The 6000-nt window shown below is 42.9% G+C and overlaps 1 protein-coding gene across 1 annotated transcript in view; it reads right to left on the reverse strand.

Moving 5' to 3' along the window:
• Positions 1 to 6000, reverse strand: part of LOC139410688 (transient receptor potential cation channel subfamily V member 4-like) — a 31095-nt gene extending 25095 nt beyond the window's left edge. Inside the window, exon 1 of the mRNA XM_071156088.1 lies at positions 5526 to 6000. The gene's annotated coding sequence lies outside the window, so the exon portion shown is untranslated. The remainder of the gene's footprint in view (positions 1 to 5525) is intronic.

Raw genomic sequence — 6000 nt, forward strand, 5'->3', positions numbered from 1 at the left:
AGATCCCAGACATTTCTGGGGGGAATGGCCCTAGCCCTCACCATCCGATCCAACAGGTCCCAGACATGCTCAATGGGATTGAGATCCGGGCTCTTCGCTGGCCATGGCAGAACACTGACATTCCTGTCTTGCAGGAAGTCAGGCACAGAATAAGCAGTATGGCTGGTGGCATTGTCATGATGGAGGGTCATGTCAGGATGAGCCCGCAGGAAGGGTACCACGTGAGGGAGGAGGATATCTTCCCCGTAACGCACAGCGTTGAGATTGCCTGCAATGACAACAAGCTCAGTCTGATGATGCTGTGACACACCGCCCCAGACCATGACGGACCCTCCACCTCCAAATTGATCCCTCTCCAGAGTACAGGCCTCGGTGTAACACTCATTCCTTCAACGATAAATGCGAATCCGACCATCACTCCTGTTGAGACAAAACCGCGACTCGTCAGTGAAAAGCACTTTTTGCCAGCCTTGTCTGGTCCAGTAACAGTGGGTTTGTGCCCATAGGCGATATTGCCGGAGATGTCTGGTGAGAACCTGCCTTACTACAGGCCTACAAGCCCTCAGTCCAGCCTCTCTCAACCTATTGTGGACAGTCTGTGCACTGATGGAGGGATTGTGTGTTCCTGGTGTAACTCGGGTAGTTGTTGTTGCCATCCTGTACCTGTCACACAGGTGTGATGTTCGGATGTACCGATCCTGTGCAAGTGTTGTTACACGTGGTTTGCCACTGCGAGGACGATCAGCTGTCCGTTCTGTCTCACTGTAGCGCTGTCTTAGGTGTCTCACATTGCGGACATTGCAATTTATTGCCCTGGCCACATCTGCAGTCCTCATGCCTCCTTGCAGCATAACTAAGGCACGTTCACGCAAATGAGCAGGGACCCTGGGCATCTTTCTTTTGGTGTTTTTCAGAGTCAGTAGAAAGGCCTCTTTCGTGTCCTAAGCTTTTATAACTGTGACCTTAATTGCCTACCGTCTGTAAGCTGTTAGTGTCTTAACGACCGTTCCACAGGTGCATGTTCATTAATTGTTTATCGTTCATTGAACAAGCATGGGAAACAGTGTTTTAACCCTTTACAATGAAGATCTTTTGAACTTACAGTATTTGGATTTTTACGAATTATCTTTGAAAGACAGGGTCCTGAAAAAGGGACATTTATTTTTTTGCTGAGTTTATATGTGTTGTGTATTTGATGTATTGATGCAGGGCTCATCCGTAAAAGTGCTGATGCAGTATTCATTTTAGGCAGAAATTGAGATGAAGGGTCCAATGTGCAGCACACACACACACACACACACACACACACACACACACACACACACACACACACACACACACACACACACACACACACACACACACACACACACACACACACACACACACACACACACACACACACACAGGACAGCAATGCTAAGTCATCATTCTGGATTCTTTAGAATGTAGTCACCTTGTCTAGGCATGTCTTTTAATAACATTGTTATACAGGTAACTGCCAAAGTAAAGGAAACACCAATAAAGTGTCTTTGGCCTACTAGGGTGTTGGGCCACCACGAGACACCAGAACAGCTCCAATGTGCCTTGGCATAGATTCTACTGTCTGGATTCTACTGCCCCTCTATTGGAGGGATGCGACACCATTCTTCTACCAGAAATTCCATAATTTAGAGTTTTGTTGATGGTGGTGGAAAACGCTGTCTCCGGCGCTGCTCCAGAATCTCTCATAATCATTCAATTGGGTTGAGATCTGTTGACTTAGATATATATACACACACACTTTAAACCCCCTATGCGCCTTTGAGACCCTCTTTCAAAGTCACTGAGATGTCTTCTAGCCATGGTAGCCAGAATAATGGCCAACTGGGCCTTTTTATACATGACCCTAAGCATGATGGGATGTTAATTGCTTAATTAACTCAGGAACCACACTTGTGTGGAAGCACCTGCTTTCAATATGCCCCAATTTACAGTACTCAAGTGTTACCTTCATTTTGGCCGTTTTTTGTACATCCTTGGTATAAACTACAAACAAACTGTCACATGTCCTTGGCAACAGAATTGTCTCTCTCTGACAGCACGTAGGGTTGACATGTAAACTAAGCAAAGCCAGACTCTTCCTCCGAGAGGAGCAACACAAACAGAGAGACTGGGGTCCAGTCAGAGAAAACAGAGGAGTGCCTCCAGTCCACTCCAACACAGGATTATCAGACTTCTCCACTCCAATGGACTTCTACTGTGGAGGGTAAAAGAACAACAGGACGAAGAGAGGCTTTCGTTGATAAACTCTCTAAACAGAGGGGTGACGAATTACTGAGTCATCCACCAGGCATTTGAGACCATTCTCTGGAGTTCAGATGAAGAATGAGTCCGAAAACAGGCTAATACTATTGTGTTCACACCATCGGAGGCTGGTGTCACTTTAAATCAGAGGACTGGTTCATTAATGCAATGGAACTGTATCAAACACATCATTCATACCGTTCCATTCCCACCATTACTATGAGCCATCCTCCCTTCACCAGCCTCCACTCGTTCACACAAACCAATGTATTGGTAATAATAATGGTGAATGATTTGTGATGACATGTCAGCTGGGTCAGACTGAGGATAATTATCTCCCTAAAACCAAGTGACTTCCTTAATCCTCATGGACTTAGTGCAGTGGTTCCCAACCTTTTTCAGTTGCTGTACCACCAAGTACATTTTACTCTTTCAAGAGTACCTCTGAAGTACCCCCTCATGTGCATTTTACCAGTTAACCTATGGTCTAATGAGTCTTCTCAAGTACCCCATGTGGATAGACCATTTACCCCCAGGGGTCCTAAATCAAATACATTTTGTTGGTCGCATACACATATTTAGCAGATGTTATTGCGGGTGCAGCGAAATGTTTGCTTTCCCAGCTCTAACAGTGTAGTAATATCTAATAATACACACAAATCTAAAAGTAAAAGAATGGAATTAAGAAATATATACATTTTAGGATGAGCAATACCGGAGTATATATATGTGGAATGTATAGACATTATGGACAGTATGTGAATAGAATATGCAGTATATCTGTAGAATAAGTAGGATAGAATAGTATATGTACAGAAATTGTTAAATAGGATGGCCTTGACTATAATTCAGTATATATAGTTGGAAGTTCGCATACACTTAGGTTGGAGTCATTAAAACTAGTTTTTCAACCACTCCACAACTTTCTTGTTAACAAACTATAGTTTTAGCATGTCGGTTAGGACATCTACTTTGACACAAGTAATTTTTCCAACAATTGACCACAGACGTATTATTTCAAGAACAGTTGAAGTCTGAAGTTTACATACACCTTAGCCAAATACATTTAAACTCAGTTTTTCACAATTCCTGACATTTAATCCTCGTAATAATTCCCTGTCTTAGGTCAGTTAGGATCAACACTTTATTTTAAGAATGTGAAATGTCAGAATAATAGAGAGAATTATTTATTTCAGCTTTCATTTCTATCATCACATTCCAAGTGCGTCAGAAGTTTACTCAATTAGTATTTGGCAGCATTGCCTTTAAATTGTTTAACTTGGGTCAAACTTTTCAGGTAGCCTTCCACAAGCTTCCATCAATAAGTTGGGTGAATTTTGGCCCATTCCTCCTGACAGAGCTGGTGTAACTGAGTCAGGTTTGCAGGCCTCCATGCTTGCACATGCTTTCTCAGTTCTGCCCACACATTTTCTATAGGATTGAGGTCAGGGCTTTGTGATGGCCACTCCAATACCTTGACTTTGTTGTCCTTAAGCTATTTTGCCACAACTTTGGAAGTATGCTTGGGGTCATTGTCCATTTGGAAGATACATTTGTGACCAAGCTTTAACTTCCTGACTGATGTCTTGAGATGTTGCTTCAATATATCCACATAATTTTCCTCCCTCATGATGGCCATCTATTTTGTGAAGTGCACCAGTCCCTCCTGCAGCAAAGCACCCCCACAACATGATGCTGCCACCCCCGTGCTTCACGGTTGGGATGGTGTTCTTCAGGCTTGAAAGCCCCCCCCCCCTTTTCCTCCAAACATTACAATAGTAATTATGGCCAAACAGTTATATTTTTGTTTCATCAGACCAGAGGACATTTCTCCAAAAAGTATGATCCTTGTCCCCATGTGCAGTTGCAAACAATAGTCTGGCTTTTTATGGCGGTTGAGGAGCAGTGGCTTCTTCCTTGCTGAGCGGCCTTTCAGGTTATGTCAATATAGGACTCGTTTTACTGTGGATATAGATATTTTTGTACCTGTTTCCTCCAGCATCTTCACAGGGTCCTTTGCTGTTGTCCTGGGATTGATTTGCACTTTTTGCACCAAAGTACGTACGTTCATCTCTAGGAGACAGAACGCGTCTCCTCCCTGAGCGGTATGACGGCTGCGTGGTCCCATGGTGTTTATACTTGCGTACTATTGTTTTTACAGATGAACGTGGTACCTTCAGGTGTTTGGATATTGCTCCCAAGGATGAACAAGACTTGTGGTGGTCTACAATTTTTCTTCTTAGGTCTTGGCTAATTTCTATTAATTTTCCCATGATGTCACTCGGGAGCCTTTTATAGGTAAAACAGTATGTAAACATTATTAAAGTGACCAGTGTTCCATGTCTATGTACATAGGGCAGCAGCCTCTACGGTGCAGGGTTGAGTAACCAGGTGGTAGCCGGCTAGTGACAGTGACTAGGTTCAGGGCAGAGTACTGGGGAGAGGCCGGATAGTGATGGCCTTGAGTTATAAGCTGTTTTTCATTCTCTCTGTCCCAGCTTTGATGCACCTGTACTGACCTCACCTTCTGGATCATAGAGGGGCGAACAGGCCATGGCTCAGGTGTTTTCCCATCCTAGTATCCCAGATTGGGAAACACTGATTTAGTGGATATGACCCAGACCACTGGGGAAGGCAAGGGTTCCGTCCAGGTGCAAATGGTTGTGGGAAAATGGGATTTAGCCAGTTCCACCACAACAACAGCCTCCAACTCAACAATCGGTTTCACATTCCCATGGATGCATGTCTGACTGTCAGGTTTCATCATAACAATAGATTCATGAGCTGAGAAGATGTTCACAACCTCAATGTCTTAATGTTGTTATTTGGCTTCTTTGCCTAACTTTGAACAGAAAAGTTCCAATATGAAGCAATTAAAAGATGGTGTGGCATATATTCCAGCAAGAGGGTAAATATTTGTATAAAATAAATTAGACTGAAAAATTGCACTGATTTCTTAAAAAATAATATTTTGCTAATAGGCCTAACTCATAATTACATGCCACACTCAATGTTGACTATTAGAATCAATGAGAGATCACTAGTCTAGGGACTCAAACATACACCAACCCGACTATTATACGTACAATATGGTTTCTAGAAATGCCATTGCGAAGATGGGCACAATAGGATAAATATCTTCATAAAGTAAAATTACTTTCAAAAAAACATTTTAACACAAAATACCTTACTCCCGGTTGAAAATAAGTGAACCCTAAATGAGAACTTTTTATGCTTACCTTGTCCTATAATCAATGGACCTTTTGTGCAGTGTAGTTGTTCATTCTTAACAATAGGAAAAGTTCAAAAAAGTTTATGGACAAAACATTTGGATCGACTGCCTCCCGACTTTAGTAGGCTACTTCTTTCTTCCAAGTATTTGGGAGAAAAGTGATCTGATTTCGCGTGTAGCCTAGTCCAATAATTATTCAGCCCCGCAAGCAGTGTGCCCAGGTACACTACAGCAGCCTCTGTCTTCTGGTTTCCACCAATCGGTTTCCATTTTCAGGCATACAAGGTACGCTTGTGTTTGGGTGGGGACTAACCGGACTAACCGGTACAGGGACTACTCTTAAAGTGGCACTCCAGTCTCCTTTTCACCTTATTTATAACCTTATTTACTTTTAAAAGGCACAACTCGCGCTTTTCTTTGTTCTCCTCTGTTGCTCCTTTATTGTTTCTGCAAACAATGCTGAAGAGAACAACGACGTAAAC

Source organism: Oncorhynchus clarkii, chromosome 6 (genome assembly GCF_045791955.1).
Source record: "Oncorhynchus clarkii lewisi isolate Uvic-CL-2024 chromosome 6, UVic_Ocla_1.0, whole genome shotgun sequence".
NCBI classification, from domain to species: Eukaryota; Metazoa; Chordata; class Actinopteri; order Salmoniformes; family Salmonidae; genus Oncorhynchus; species Oncorhynchus clarkii.